Source organism: Macrosteles quadrilineatus, unplaced genomic scaffold (genome assembly GCF_028750875.1).
Source record: "Macrosteles quadrilineatus isolate MER2022 unplaced genomic scaffold, UCM_ALF_1.0 Scaffold_5__1_contigs__length_97177068, whole genome shotgun sequence".
Lineage (NCBI taxonomy): Eukaryota > Metazoa > Arthropoda > Insecta > Hemiptera > Cicadellidae > Macrosteles > Macrosteles quadrilineatus.
Window position 1 is genome coordinate 3,570,489 of NW_026542598.1, and position 17,592 is coordinate 3,588,080.

General features: G+C 30.4%; 1 protein-coding gene across 5 annotated transcripts in view; it reads left to right on the forward strand.

Annotated features, from left to right (window-relative positions):
* The first annotated feature begins 9,107 nt into the window (after window positions 1-9,107).
* Window positions 9,108-17,592, forward strand: part of LOC128996031 (uncharacterized) — a 107,999-nt gene continuing 99,514 nt past the window's right edge. For 4 of the 5 annotated variants that reach the window (XM_054421153.1, XM_054421151.1, XM_054421156.1 and 1 more), the window contains exon 1: window positions 9,108-9,187. The gene's annotated coding sequence lies outside the window, so the exon portion shown is untranslated. The remainder of the gene's footprint in view (window positions 9,188-17,592) is intronic. The other variant, XM_054421154.1, reaches the window with a different exon arrangement.

A 17,592-nucleotide genomic window follows, 5' to 3' on the forward strand; every position in this document is an offset into this window, starting at 1 on the left:
ATCATGTTACCTGGCAAGTCCATGCTGCTCTTTATAAATTTAACATCTACAGTGGGAAACACATTACATAACTGATAAAGAAACTTTCATAATCAGCTTACTGTCATTTCATCTTGGAGGGTCCATTTTATAAGTAATATTGGCTTATCATTATCATTGACTATATAAACACTATTCTATAGTCTATAAACACTAGTCTATTGACTATATTGTTTTACGGTATACGGTATTATACCGGTATTATATACGGTACTATACGGTATTATATTCTGTATCCATACGAATAATGGCTCGAACATATAATAAATGTTTGACTCTCAAATGCTAACAGTGACCTCGATATTGCATTGAGTTTGATACACAAGATTTGTAATACTTGTTTATAAAATTTTAATGTTTATGCGGTAAGTTTAGATGTTAGATTTGGTCGTGGAAGGTTTATTTTATGATGGAAGGTTTTATTCTATATACCTGTACGACTTGTTTTATGATCAATGCTAAACTAAATGCTAACTTTACCTTAGTTGAATATTTAATTCTAATTGATTATGATAGGAATCCCATTAAGAATACAGTAACGACCATGTAAAAAAATACAGACTGCTGGGCTTGAACCTCCAATGTTTAGCCTGTCCTACCCATCGTACCAAGGTGCTACCACAAATTCCCTATGGTCTTAATTTTAATGCAAATTTGCAATTTAATATTATCACCACTATCTCTAGGGTATAAACTAATATTTCTTATTTAAATGATGGATTCAATATCTGATACGGAACTTAATATTGTATAACTTTTATGTATTTGTTAAAGTATACATTAATAGGTATGGGTGATAGATACACAAAATCATTGCTAGAAAAGTGAATGAATCCACGAAGATCAAATTACGTGTGAGAAAATTATTTGTTATACTTAGTATCATAGAATCATATATATTATTGTTTTTTTAGTTTCTGTTCTAACAAAGCTGTTAATTGCAGTGATGTTTTGCAGATGATGGCTGACATATTTATATTTTATACTACGTTATTTACACACGAAAAGAAACTTACCGAACATCGAATTTTGAGAACACATTGTTGTCTTGTCAAGAATAGTTGTTTCCACCACATCGTTAGTGAGACAAAAAGTTTGGTCAATTTGTCACAGCGGAATTCGGTGAGTGAAACACAAAGTGAGTAATGGTCTCGCTCCGCGTTTCGCATCACATTTTTGTCCATACAGAAGTAGATTGATTTTCTCGGATAAATAGTAAGCTATCTAGATACTTAATTAGGTGCTTTCGACTCTTTTTGATAATAATTGAAGTTGCACGCTATTAAATTGTCTTTATATCCAATGAATACATATTAACCCACAACAAATATTTAACAATGCATTTAATGGTTTAAGAAATACGAGTATAATACTTGTATAAAACTGAGTATGTGTTTTGTACTATTTAGTTACTTTTATAAAATTAGTTGTAGAAGATATGAATTTAAGTTTACTAAACTAATTTAATTTAAACCTTAGTAGTGGAAGTCAAATAAGAATAAAATGTTTTGTTTGAAGATGTTCCATTTATAAGTAGGCTGAAATAAAAAATAAATTCCACTCGAGGCAGTGTCACTTCCCAAGCAACTGACGCTAACACGAGTTAGCAAGTTCACCTGTTTACAGGTTAATTAATGAGTAAAATCCATCTCCTCGACGCCATATTGGAGCGGCTCCAACGTCTTGGCAAACAGCTGATGTCTTACAACTACATCTGGTGCCTTATAAAATGGTCAGAAGTGCTGACATCATAATTTTTCTTGAATCTCGTTTATATAGGAGGTTGAATATTAGTTTCGGTATCATATTTATCATATTGTAATCAATTTTTATAATTTAATAGTAATTAAAAAAACTAATATCAATTAATTATTTACATTTATCCATCCAAACTGTCTTCTAAATCAAAACCAATATAATATTAATTAGTATTTAAACTATAAAAAAATCTGTTCTCTCATTTTTCTAATACTAATATTAAAATGTAAAGAACCAAAATCAGACAACACATTATACCTGTTACATTTCATCTGTTGCGTTTGATAAAACATTGACGAAGAATAATGAATGATTAGATTTTAGTTCAACCAAACTACAACTGAAATCTCATACGTATATAATCATATATATATAAGTATTGTTTTTACAGAGATGAAATAATAAATTGTCCACTAAGAATTAGAAAACCAGAATTTTTAAGCTACTCTTAGTCTAACTAAGGAAACAAATCAATATATATTTAAATATATATATGTATATATATACAGGTGAGATATTGATGCTGCAGACAGACTTTCAAATGTTTGCTGGCAGGATTAATTGAATTCTTAGCAGGGTAATTATATATTTAACTAGCTGAGAAACGCTGCATATCATACAAATAGTATTCATGTACAAATCGGTGCGGTTGGTTCATTAATTCACAACAAAATACAAAAAAAACCCTATAAATTTAAAAATACGATTTTCTAACTGTTATCGTAGCGTATACAACACATATTAGAGAGAAGGTTCGGAATTTTATAAATACATAAACTCTATATGTATACATATACTGTATTAAGGTTTACAGGAGATCATAAGTCGTAACTCGATCAGAAATTCATCGTAAAACTAACGTGCATTTTCTCAGCTGAAAAATCTGATGTGAAACATGAGATTGATGGGACACTTCCCTCTTGATGTCTTCATCTTTCAAAAGTCCGAGAAAATCAAAGATCTTCATCTCTGAGGTTCCTAGTGTAAATGAAAGTGATAAATCACATATCAGTCATCAACATATAGTTCAGCAATGTGTTTCCACCTCATTAAAACGTTAAGTTTGAAAAAAATATCGACATTAATTTAAAGTATTGTCAAGAAAATTTAATGATCTCTCTTCATAAAAAAAACGTAATTCTCTTTACAGAAACTAGGATGATTGTTTTTTTTTTGCACACAAAGACTTTCTGTACTATAAAAAATCAAAGTACTATACGTCAATTTAATATAAATTAGGAAAATAAACAAAATTAATCATCTTGTGACTAAATCGCACCAAAAATGGAAATTGCTTAGTTATATAATCTTTTTATACATCCTACAATTAATTGTTAAGGTATATTTATGCAATGTTAACCTTAATAGAACATTAAAATAGGTTAAACCTTTTATGGTTCAATAATAGATTTACCTATTTTAACAAGTTGATTATTCATTAGAAGTGCTATATGGAATAGTAAGAGAGATTACCTGACGCACATTCTACCAAGGTGATAGAGAAGTATACGTCTACCTACTTACTCACATAAATAAACACATGTGCTGCCAGATTATTTGACATTTGGCCGTGAAGCCAAACTTCAATTGGATGGAACAGACTCCGTTGGACGTTGCCCAACCCGTATGTGACTTAGTAGCCTCATACTTAATTTTATGCATAACTAGTTTATGAGTACATTTATATTAGTCGTAATATCGAAACTTTTTGTTTTTGAACGATTAATATTTCTTGGTGTTTACTTTCGAAATTGAAACAACATATAGATTTCATTGTTTGTACCAATAAAAAAAAGAGTTTAACTTGTTTTAATTCATAGCACATATAAACTACTTAGATTATAATCTAATACTAAATTTAAACGTCCAAAAAGGTCAATATAAAATAATTTGATTAATCCCACAAGCACTTTCGAAATATGTTTCCATATTTAGGCTGTGTTAAATACTATGTTTCCATATTCTGGCTGTGTTTAACACAAAAAAAAAGAACGTAGCATGAAGATGGAAACATCGTTTTCGAAAGTGCTTGTGAAATTAAACAAACATGTATGTTGGCCTTTTTTAACTTTAAAATTTAGTATTACATTACAATAGTTTGCCAATATCTCCAATATCTCCAAGTTAACTTAGATTAGTTCATAATAAAAACTATATAACACTAACTCCTTGACATAACTTATGCTAATTTTTAATTTATGCAGATCAAAGTTGATTCATACAAACATAGCGTCAAAGAGAGCCTAAGCATTAGTAATTAAATGTACACAGCTTAGCTGTTCGTTAATTGGATCTTGGAAGTGTCGAGCCTGCTTAAGGCAGCTCAACTACTGTTGTAAACTTTATTAGATACCTTTTTTAAAATAATATGAGCTTGTATTGTCTATTATTAATTTCCGAATGGGTATTTAATATATATACTGATTTATTATTTGTTGGTAAAGAGGAACAAGTACATGTAAACTGGCTTAAAAATGTATTTTCATAAAGGTACGAGTATAACTGAGATTTACCGTTCCGATGATATCTAGCATGAACTTGTGATTTCACATGGAACCAGTGCAGTGGTTAGATTACACGCTCCACTGACTACAGATAACATGTGACGTCACCATCGTGTTGTATATGTAGTCTATGACGTCACTTCACGGCAGTGTACGCCACTAACTAGTGTCAAGCAATTGACCAAACTTTTTCACACAGGGGGTATCATATAGTATTCATACAAAAGCTATATTACACTAGCTACGATCTCAAAAACTATCTCTCAAAACATATTTTACACACAAATTCAAGTAAAGCACAATTCACTTCCTCAATCTTAGAGCCATATTCAAATTGGTTAGCAGACAAACTTGGAATGCAGTCAAGACAGTCTTAATACTTGGTCCAAATGTATTTCAGCAGACTAATTACTTTGAATTGTCTATTTATGGCAGTACTTTAAAATTCGTGTTACTATCGAAGTAGTTGAGTTATTACAAATATACAAATATAATACTCAACTCATTCAACAACTTACTGAAGGGGTTTTCCACATTTTCACAGTGAGTATTAAACACGTTTGATTTCATTAAAATCTTTACGCTGATTAGTTTATGTATTCACAAAATTTAGTTTATCTTGATTAAATATTTTTTTATTATTATAAAACGGAAGTAGTTATAATAGACTAGTCTAGTGTCAACCGATTGTGTAACTTAATTTTAAGTGAACATGTAATAATCCTAAATAAGAGAAGTTTTTTGCTTTCAGCTTCGATTCCTAAACTTCAATATCATCAGATGACTATCTTCACTGACTGTTCAAATGTTAGATATTGATGCTTTTGTCAATGACAAATCTTTGTGCAAAACTGTAATCTTTATTAAATCTTATGCAGCATACGCAAACCAAAATTATATCACAGACATATGAAGTGAATTTTTACATTTTAAATCATCAATAAATGAAGCATTAAAGCCATCAGCCATAGTTATCAAACTAAAACCTACCACAAACATTAGCTAATGCTATTAACTAGATTAAAACATTAGTTAAACGAGTTTAATGCACTTTAGTTATAAAAGTCGACAGTTAACCGTAAATTATGCTGTTGTAATAAAACAGACTAGACTAGTTTGATAGTAACAGTAATTAGTTTACCAACAGCAATTACAACATAGAAATTGCTTGGAGGAAGTAATTACAATTAGTTTTCATGTAATTGTAAATCAAGGTCTATTGGGCTCATTCTATTCAAAATTAATTACAATAAATGTCATATCATTCTGAAAAAATACACATTCCAATTTCAAAATATATGTATAATAGTGTCTAATTCTGCTTCTAAAGTATGACTTCCTTTCGTCGTCTTAAAAATAAATTGGGTTTGAGGTACATCAATTTCACCAACTATAAATGAACAGAGCCTACAACATAGCCCACATAGCCTACTGATAATAGTTCTTCGTATTCAGTAGTAATGGTTAATTACAAACCCGAATAAATCCTAATGTTCAAAATTTACAAGAGAAAGAGGTCAATAGTACTAACGATTAAATTAAACTATCATTCTGGAAAGTAATAAAGTAAAAGCTATTTAGATTTCTCTCCTAATGCATACAACTACCTTAATTCAGTCCTAAATGCCTTGAGGTTCATTTAGCAAGTATTTAATAAAAGTTGATCTACTTCAATATCACCTTTTATAATTGGCTTTAGCTAATTTGTTATGAAGAGAAGCTAATAATTGTTTTACTATCCCACATAGACAAAACATAATAAAACACTTAAGATGTATTGGTTTCTTAAATACTTACTATTTAGCTTCTGATTAATATAACCTCTGTTCACGCAAAGTTTAAAATCCAGGTCAAAAGACAAAAACACGATGGAACAGTTTAACATTAACAGTTCATTAACATCACAGGCTGGTTGCCCCATTATCGTTTACATTAACATAACATTAACTCCAAGTCCTTAACTAGTTTGTTACCGTAACTATAAAGTGCCTCTTTAGTGAGCTTTTTGTATTAGAGAGTAGTTAATTCCACGGAAGAGCACTTAATGAGGATTATTTTGACTATTTTTTAGTGATGAAAACATAGTAGGTAACTGCAAAATGTTGTTATACGGTTTATAACATCAATCCATTTACAGTGATATTTTTGTACTAACAATTTGTGGTACATTTACAAATTTTAGGTTATTTAACTATTTTTACAAGTATTGTTATTGTTTACCTAACACATATTTAAGTAAAAAGGTTATTGTAAGGCTATAACAAGTTAAATAAAGGCGATAAACTGAAAAGTTAGATTTATTTGTACACTGCAAGGCAGTGTTAGCCAGTGTGTGCTAACAAGAATGTAAACTATGATAATGTTCCAATCAATGTTGACACTATGAATTTTGTTTACGTATCGTAGACTATTAATAGGATTTCATCATCATCAGTAATATTTAATATTATTGTGATCATCATGATAATGTGATTATGTGATCATCATGTGATCATGTAATCATCATGATAACTTATGATTCTTCTTAGAGCTTAGTAGGATTTTGATTAAAGAATTTAGATAGATGAATGAACTTCGATTAAAATGTAGATGAAGATAGATAAATAGAGAAAAAAAACTAGATAATGTTTCTTAGTGGACTGTATTTCTTCAACTGAACAAAAGTAAACAAGATATAAAATAGTTAGCATGAGAACAGCTGTTAGAAACAGTAAATTAGCAAAATAACTTTAAACTGATTTTTATTTTAATTTGTTATCTATCTATACTTATTTAATACGCAAGCAGGTTTTTTGTGACAATTACTCCTCCGAAACTACTGAACCGAGTGACATGTTTTTGGTGTCTTTGGAAAGAGCGTAACGTGAAGTTGTGCACGAAACTTTCTTTTTAGGGAAATAATCAGAGAGTGAGGCCCTAGGACCCTTTTAAGTTTCGTAATTCTCCAAAATATTAACATGGGAAACAAAAATTGTTATGCAACTCCAGCTGTTGTCAGAAATTAAAAGTGAGAAGAAGAACATATGTTAATTTTAAACAGTCAATAAGTTTTCTAATTTTACAGTTTGAGTTTGCTACAAGCATTTACTGACTTGGCTGAAATGAAATATTTACTGTAAATATTACAATGGAAAAAAGCGAGAGAGCCTGGATAAATTGATATATTCTGTTATGTACATCTTGAATATTTTTAAAGTCATCAGAAATTATGAACGTTATTCTTTTTAAAACAACGCCTCAAATACTTAGAAATTGCTCGAATTCGAGCAACAGGGACACTAGTTTATTAATATTACGTTTTAACCAAGATTCCCAAGATTCCAAGCCGGATGCATGTAATACATTGTAGCCCCAGTTATTTCTTCCCGCCATTTATATTTACGACATTTATTTTTAGTAGGATGAAAATGTAGCACTCTCAAGTACTTTTGAAATATTAATGAACATTTATAGCCTGTGAAACAGCTTATTATAGCACGGTAAGATGCTAAAGTTAATTTTCTGCTCCAACTTTACAGCTTTGCCAGGGTTCTCTCATTTCGCCAAGTTTGATATTTGCTAAGACATAAAAGTTATAAAATAATAAATAAACTAAATTGCATATAACCACCAAGATTTGTTCTTAAATGTTATATTTATTTTAACTGTCTAAAATAATTTCTGTTTGTAAGGGAGTTTTACTATATATCACATACACATCAATGAATACAATTTTGTTCTATCAAGACGATATGATTTTACACACAAGTTACAATAGCACAATATTCAAGGAATATTTTTTTTTTAAATAAGTGATGAAAGAATTATGAAAACTTTCTGCATCATCAATTTAATTTGGAAGATTGTCGGACAAAGCTTCCACTGCAATTGTGAACAAATTCTCCTGTATGAGAAAATATTATTCTAGACTGACTAATAGATCGCAGGACGTCTGTTTTGGGGACTAGGGTTGAAACTCACGCCCCATAAAATGCAATCTTCAGTTTTAATGTCTTCATCTAAAGGTTAAGAGCAATCTTTTCAGCTTTTTGTTAACAAAAAGGATCTAATAACAGAAGGGTGATGTTAATCTCTAGATCTCCCTTTACGAAATTTTAACAAGAAATGTTATTTTTTAGTTTGCTACTTCCGTAATCAATAAGTTAAAACAAATACAATCTACCAAATTATTATAAGCATGTTTATTAGGTTACTACATTTTTAAAAGTTTTATGAGGAAAAAAGTATATCAGGTTTAAACAAAAAAGATTCAGAAAAAATCCAAAAATCATGTTACACAATTCAATGTACGAGATCCTAAAAAAACATTTTGGTAGAATGTATGTACGCAAATGTAAAATAAAATTTTTTTTATTTAGGAGGTGAAGTTCTTTTTTAAAATAATATTGGTACAAATCAAACTTTTTAATTGAGTTCAATTTCTTAACGAGCTATATAAACTCATTTTTTAAGTCTGCTATTAAAAACTATTGCCCAAAATAAAAAAAATAGCCTAAAATTAAGGAAGATTTATTAGTTAGGCCTTGCATAGCTTCAAATCATCTCTAAAAATATCTACTCTTTATTAAAAATCTGTTCAATTTTCACCTACTTCCGTCGTAAAGGTAAAGAACTTAGGTTAACAGAAACTTTGTTGACTAAGCCGTGCCTTGGTGGGGTTAGAATTAATCATGGTTGAGTAAATGTAGCGGGAGACGCGCAGGACCTAGGCCAAGTGCGAGGGGTGTTGGGGTGTCAGGGGAGGCATCGAGGGGGCTAATGGGGGGGTAAGCAAGGGGGGGATTGTGACGCTCTATTCAGTTGTCGCGGCGCGATGCTACGGAGTGTCACGCCCATGTGTCTCTAGGCTAACTCTTCGTCACTCTCACCTCGCATTTTGTACACAGGTAAATCATTTTCATTTTAAGTACATATGCATACATAACCGTAATACATTTATGCATTTTTTAAACCTTTTTGCTCTTTGTTGGTTGGATGTTGCCAAATCTACATATATTTATCTATTAGTAATTTTTATGTAATAGAATATACCATATGTAGTAGAATCCCATTCTAAAGATACATTTTTATAAATGTTTACAAAATTAAACGCAGAATTGGGTACAACCTTTGATATGTTTTGGAAATAGATATTTTGGGTGCAATTAAAGGGCAGAGTTTAATATTCTACTAACTGATATTTACAATATTTGCAAATAATGTAAATGTTTGCTTTGTTTAATGCTTTGTTACTGTACACGAGACAAACTAATTGCCAATTCAAGAATAAAATACTTTTTCAGTGTTTTTGTCCTAAATTCGTGGACAATATTATGAAGGGCTCATTGTAATCTAGTCCTAAGTTCGGAATTTTCTACTTTTGGTGTTTGAACCTTTACGCTAACTGACAATATCCAAAATAGCAAAACCACTTCAAATTGTTGTCATCAATTAGTGAAAATATATAACAACTTTTCAGCAACAAAGTTTTTGTTGATAACTACCCGAAAGGCACATCACGAAGCACTATGTTATAATTTTTATGAGATAGCTTAAAATATATGTTAAATAATCTTTTAAAATAAAAAAAAAACAAGTCAGTAATATATTCAATGCGTAATTCATCGTATTACAGATTATTAAGCTTTACACTCTTACTTTTATTTTGAAGTAAAATATTATCCTTACTTTGTCAATTTGACTAATTCGTAAGAAAATTTTAATACAGTACTATCATAATTCTGAAGTAAGTTATAAAAGTAACCTTTCAATAAGATTTACCAAAAATCTGCATCGGAGCAGTAAAAAAGTACTCTTAACATTATAACTTGACAAAAATGTAATATGAACAAGTTTTAAAAACGTCAAAAGAATCAATATGAAAAGTCTTGAAAAGCACCTTTAAATAGAAACCAGCTTAGGATGTAAATCAAAGTATGAAATATTTTCCCTCTTGTTGGTCTGAAGTTCAATATCTAAAAGCTTTTACAAATTATTGACCTTTTTCCTCTTTTAAAAAGTTAATTCGAAGCAATCTTAAAACGATATTGCATGCAAAGGATCAATTTCAATTTAATTAACTTCCCGGTTTCTTTAAAGTACTTCAGTTGCACTCAATAAATTGCTTTGGTGGTTCTTTCTCTTTATACGTCACTGAAATTAATTTATTTCAAGGAAGGATTAGCCACCATTAATACTCAGTTTCATTCCAGGTTACATTACGCTTTTTTAACTATGTTACCTCAGAAACGATTTTAGTAGGATTGACGCTAATTTGACTTGTAATCTTGGTACTTTCGATCACATCATTTCCAATTTAGATTAGTATAGCATTATTTTTGGGAGGTGTTTATCTGCTATAAACAATTATCAATAGCTGGCAAAACTCAGAAAGTTTTAATATATTTTGGGTGCTATTCAAGATATTTAACCGTAAGTATTTTTTAAAGAGAAGTTGAAAGGACGGGAAACAATCGTCGAAAGCTGGAAATAAGTTGGAAAAGTTGTTTGATATCGGGAGTAGGAGAGATATTAATCATGATGTAGTATCGACAGCCCTATAGATCGCACCCCCGACAATGCCTGGAGGCGAATTGTAATGGATGAATCGGAAACCCATAAACACTCGTTGGGGACACAGTTTCAAGTCCTCCTTTGTATATGAACAAAAGTTTCCCTTACTAATGTGACGTTTCTTCATGTCTCATAAACCTTTGTTACCTCAGACCCGTTTGAATTGGTGAGGCAAAGCTAACATTTTTGTCTTCATTACATTTCCTGTTATTGAGATTTCTATTTCTATTGAAGGACTTGTATAGAAATGTGTTGTAAAATATTATTCTTGACATGGATATTATAGTTTTCAACCTTTTTTTTCAATTAAGCTACAATTTCATAAAAATAAAAACTAGGCATTGTTATCACAGAAATAATACTATGTGACTGACGGGTTAGCTAAATCTCGCTACAAAACAAACGTGTTTTGACAAACACTCAATTTCTTTTACAAATGCGTAGGATTGCACACCAATGTTGTTAACGAGAGAAAAACAGTCGTTAAAAGCCACCGTCTTTAATGATGACGGCTATACAGTACAGGAAGTAAATACCGATGCAGGGGAAAATTATCTCTATTTCTGATGTACCCTAACAAATCGTGGAAAATCAGATAAGAAATATTATCAAACAAGTCTCATTACAGCACATCATCACAGAAAATGGGACACATATTTATAAAAAATAGTAAAAGGAAAAGTTGGAACAAACCCAGTACACAACGTTTTAAATTTTGTTGCGACGTATTTTGAACCGCAGTAGTTTGAAAACAGCCAGATAAATAGCGAATTGTTTCGGCAAGGATACAATGAACTATCAGACGAACTATTTCCGGAACAAAACATTACTCGACGAAGCTAAGAAAAAATATGGCATTGGCATCGCGACAATGTGTAGCCACATGGAAAACGTGGGCCCACATGTGCGTCCGCGTTCACCGTTCCTAGTTCCAAAACTCGCCTACGTTCCGCGTTCCTCTGTTCCTTCGAAGCGTACGGACAACAGCGAGTTACTTGTCTGAATAATGTGTTTCCAATGTTGTAGACGATAACATTTTAAAATGGGGAACACACATCTATACAGTACAATATCTTTTATGGTCTTTTTATAGATTTTTACAATATTTATTAACAATATAGTTATGAGATCAATAATTACTATATACTCATTTATTAGATAATACTTATTCAATTTATTACATAAAAATGCGAACAGATTGTCTTTTGTTTTTTATTAGGGTACAATAAAAGTTTATTGTGTACCACCTAAAGTGTTATTTTACTTTTTGAATACGGATAAAGTTTGTAATTCAAATTATTGGTTCTGAAAGTAAACATAGACAAACTTCTCTGTAATGTACAATATTTTGTGTATTTTCATTTTAAAACATGTGTATGGGTATACTCAAATTTTAATGAAAAAAAAAACAGTCACAGTGTAGCGAAAAAGTGAATTCAAATCCATGTTAAAAACTCTTTGAGTAAATGCATATTTTTTTTTTGTACCTTAATAAGCGTAATAAAATATCCTAAACTAGATCACCTTCATGAAAAAATTAACTCATTTTAATTGACACAAATATTAATAGCAAATAAAACAAATCTAAGTATATATATATATTGTTCAATTGGGTTTTGAACTTTTAAATTATTAAGCGAGACAAGCGAGTTAATTGTAACTTATAATACAAATCATTTTTCTAGCAGAAATTGAAAACCTAGCATATACACAGATTTCGAACAATACTTCCATTGAAGAGTTATATTTGACTAAATATGGTTTCCAGATAAGTCAAATTTGTTTAGCAATATTCCTTTGAAATATGAAAGAAAATGACGTCTTTAAGGTTGTCATGACAAAACAGACAATCCTCTAAAAGTGGTAATCTGCTTTGCAAAGTATTTTGATCACAAAAGAATTTTTAATGGTGATTTAATCTTTTTGTTGATATTAACAGCTTAGTAATTTATAATTGACTTATTGTAGCATAATAATAATACAATACATTTAAATAAGTGATTTTATTTACTACTTGAGTTTTAAGCAAAACAAGATGAGAATACTATACAAACATAAAACGACTTTATGTGCTTGTAAAGCAAAAGAGTTTATTATAAATGAATGAAGAGTAAATATACATGAAAAGAACATTTTAAAGAATTCTTTTATTTTTACTTTTTTACGCGTTTATTTGGTACACCAGCTAGTTTATAAAATACGTACCACAATTGTTTTTCCACATGTAAAATAATAATCTTTTTCATTATTCTGTGAATTAAATTTTAATTTTATGTGCAGTTCATTTTTATGCTTTTGTTAAGTTTGTAAAGTCATTTAAAATTCGGAAGTAATCTAAATAGTATATTATATTCCATAAAATGTGTTTTCCAGTCTAAATAAACGTTCTTGTTCCGCGAGTACGACGAAGAATGTATGCAAAACAGACCCAAGGGGATTTAACAATTGAAGGGTCTTAACTGTTTTATTGCTCGACAATTTAAAAATCCAACTTTTCGCGTTTCAACTGATTATGTTTGACAAAAAGATAATTTATAAAGAAAATAAGTATATTATAAATTCTAAAAATGTATTATAATTATAATACTGAAAGTGGTTAGACAAGTAGTGTACGAGGTTAAATTAAATTCGTAAATACGTTTAAGCGATATACTATTGGAAGCGATAGTAAATGGCGAAGTTAGTCAAAGTCGAAACACGAGCAGAGCAGCTTGATAAACCATCGTTATAAACAATCAATTAGTAAATATCGATTATCATCGAATTAATCATATCGGTTCCTATGACTGTGCTTATTAAGCTAATTGATAAAACAATTTCCCATAGAGTAACCGAACGATTTTCAGGACTGGATCACTTATACAAAAATTCGAGAGACATTAAGCCTATGTCTTCTCTTGGTACTGGTAAATTTTTGAACTGTAAAAGCATGGCATTCAAACTTTACAAATATTTGGATCATAAACATTACGGGAGGTATGAGAAAGTAATTAGAAGTAAGAAAACAATCTTATCTTGATGCCTTTCTTTATAGCTTAGAAATCAATTTATGTAAATGTCCACTACTGTAATCGCAACTTTTTGAAGCTATGAAAATAATGTGAACAAAACTATTTATAAGTAGCCTTATCAGGGTCAAAAATAAACATCATGGGATAGAAGATTCATTTGAACATTTAAATAGCTCTACTGACTTATAAGAACTCACAATTTATCAATCTCACTTATACCGTAGATAAAACATACTCCCTTAGTATTGCTTAGTCTATGATTATACCAGTCAGGTTTCAAAATAAATACCCAATGTACGGAGGTGCAATGACCCAATGTATTTCATGTTGGTGTCAAACAGTCAGGCGCCATCAGATATAGAGCCAGGTAGAACCCATAAACAAGGTTGTAAAACATAGAAGCACTCTACAATGTTTCTTCTGAGTCAAAACCGATCTTTCTAAGAGTAAAAGACGGCGATATTTTTACATTCTTAGCGATGTTTCACTTGTAAACTGCATCAACAAGTGTACTGTAGATATTGTACACAGGTGATATTTTTATACTTCTAAAAAAGCTTCGAAATAAAACCTCTAAAATTTTATATTGATAAAAAAAGTGTAACTAGACGTTCTATTATTTAGTGGTCCAAATAAGGAATGAAAAAAAAAATAGTAAACAGACCATAAAATTGGGGGGTCTACAAAATAAAATGGCTTTTAAGTTATATGGCCTACTCCATCATAACGAATGTTCCCTTAAGTGTGTTCAGCAGTAATAAAACTATTACACGAGTTTACTTTTATTTTGAAATTTGTCATCCAAATGATGATTCTTGTGTAAATTCCTTTATTAATTTAGACTTTAAAATATTGAAAGGAATTGTCAAGGATTAATTAATATTTTTATATTTTTATCTATTTTAAATGTAATAATGTAATAAACAAATGATTTTAATTATGCAAATCACAATTACGTGATAAATCTAAGTCTTATAAGTTGAATTTTATAAACAGATAATAGTAGTAACTCTAAATTCCTGTGGAAAATATTTCCATGATTTAGTAATCATGCATCAAACATCTCACAATTCATAATAGTAATTCATTATTAAGTTATATCATAAATCATGATTTGTTACTTTGCTACACGAAACAAAACGATGGGTGCCAAAAATCCTTCTGCTGCACTCTATAAAGAATTCTAATTCTCTAATTATATTCTATATTAAGAATATAGATATATATTTAGCACTAAGGCTTACATCATTGATCTTAAAGGCGTACAACTTCACAGCATATATTAAAACATAATATTTTCCAAACATACTAATATTCTTACACTATATAATCTATAAAACAAATAACTTACGATTTTTGGGTTTTATTGCTTAACTAATGAAATTAACCTCAATGTTGGAAGTAACACATGTATGATTAGTCAAAGCTTAAATAAGAGCAAACACCGAAAGCTGTTGGCTAGGGTTCTCTGTTTGTAATTTGTAATCCGGAGAGTTTATAGAGCTTGAGTGTAAGTGGTGTTTGTGAGATGTTTGATGTAGGATTACCTAAATACATATGTTTGTCCCATATATTTAGAGCTATGATTAATTACTGTTTATACAGTTTAGCTTACAAGACTAAAATAATTTCAACTCTAAGAGAAATATAGAAATTTATATTCATTTACAACTTAAATTTTTAAAGTGTACAGCAAGTTTTGGTAAGTACATTCATAGTGTTTTTGCTGTAATTCAGGTTAACGTTTAATAGATCTTGTGGAAGGTAAACAAGCAGTTTAATTTATCGGTACTTTCCTGTTAAAGGGAACATTCATGGTCTAAGCTAACCTAACATAACCAACCAAACTTGCTGTACCATTTAAAAACTCCGTTTGATAACAGAAAAGGCAAGTTAAACACGGAATTTTTAAATGTTACAGCAAGTTTGGTTAATTATGTTATGTTATTTTTGTAAACAGTTTCATTTTAAGTAGTGGTAATAAGCTGGGTTTACCCCACTTCCGGCGTTTTTTGGCCCAGAACTTTTAAAATTTTCGGCGAAAAAAATGTCCGAAGCCCCAGGAGCTTTTTTTGGCCACTTTTCTTAAGGACCTAGCTCTCGACCTATACACCCATATATAAATTTTTTACTTTTTTAATACTGAAAAACACGTCTGGAAATGGTGAGCTTTTTTTGACCACTTTTTAAAAAATCCAGCTCTTGGCCTATACAAGCCTAAATTAATGTTCAATACCATTGTACAACTTCAATCCACATCCATTCACAAGTATATTCTCAAAATCATCAACTTGACAGTGCGAGGTTTGTATGTGAACTCGGGTGCGCTCCCGGCCGTGGGCACTGCCACACGGGTCATGTGAAGCGGTCATGCGACTGGGGAATCCCCAGGTGGTGAGAGTCTATATATAGAAGTGACATCCGGGTGGTATTTCATTCATGAGCGTGATGCCGACTTGTACACTGTGTCCCGCCTCGCTGTCCAAGAAGAGCAATTTGGTCCGCCACTACAAGGTAATGCATCAAATGAAGGTGAAACTGTGCAAGGTTTGTGATTTAATCTGTGATAATAATGTGGCTCTAAAATCGCATATATTACAAAATCACAAGAATTGTAATTTTTGTAAGAAAAATGTTGTTGGTCATTTTAAAAGACACGTCAATTCTTGCAATAAATGTCCATATACAATGATAAAATTTGTTGGCGAATCGATTAGAACTGAACTTAAAAATACTCTTCAGTCTTGTCCTCTGCCAATAAAATGGACTTTAGTAAGGAGAATCAAATTTATAAAATATTCAGTGGATCAAAATGGAAAATTAGTTAATGAGAAAGAATGTATTGCAGATTTTAGAAGCCTTACCACCTTAACTATTGAGAAGAGAGATTTAAAGCCTCAAATTGAAAATGCACATTTAAAGATTGATGCATCTATACACAAATTTCAAGCCCAAGGCAGTGGATGGATTTATGACCATACTAAATATTGGCAGTTACATATTTACAAGTATAAGCCCCTAACTCCAAAGTCATATATCTCTACACCAGAGAGTATTAAATCAAAACATGCAGTTTTAAATATAAAAAATGATGATAATAAATGCTTTCTTTGGTCGGTATTAGCAGCTTTAAATCCAAGGAATGCTAAACATGCTAATAGAGTCTCCAATTATGTACCACATGAAAGTCAGCTGAATATGTCAAACATAAAGTATCCAGTGAAATTAGCTGATATAGATAAATTTGAAAAACAAAATAATATAAGTGTTAATGTATTTGGGGTTGAAGATGATAAATGTATATATCCATTAAGAACAACTAAACTGAATAGTAATACTCATGTAGATTTATTATTATTACAAGAAGGTCGTAAATCACATTATTGTTTAATTCGTGATTTTAATAGGTTAATGTTTTACTCTACAAAAGATAACCGTAAAAAGCATTTTTGCAAGTTGTGTTTACAACATTTTTACACTAATGATAAATTAGAGCGTCATATAACATATTGTAAGAACTTTGATGCCCAACGAGTGGAAATGTCTAAACAAGATACATTACAATTTAAAAATTATAAATATCAACTTAAAGCCCCATTTGTGATTTATGCAGATTTTGAATGTTTTATAAACTCAAACAATCATACTCCATCTGGATTTGCATTTGTTGTAGTGAGAGATTCTAAGATTATTTCTGAAGAGTTATATAGTGGTGCAAATGTTATGGA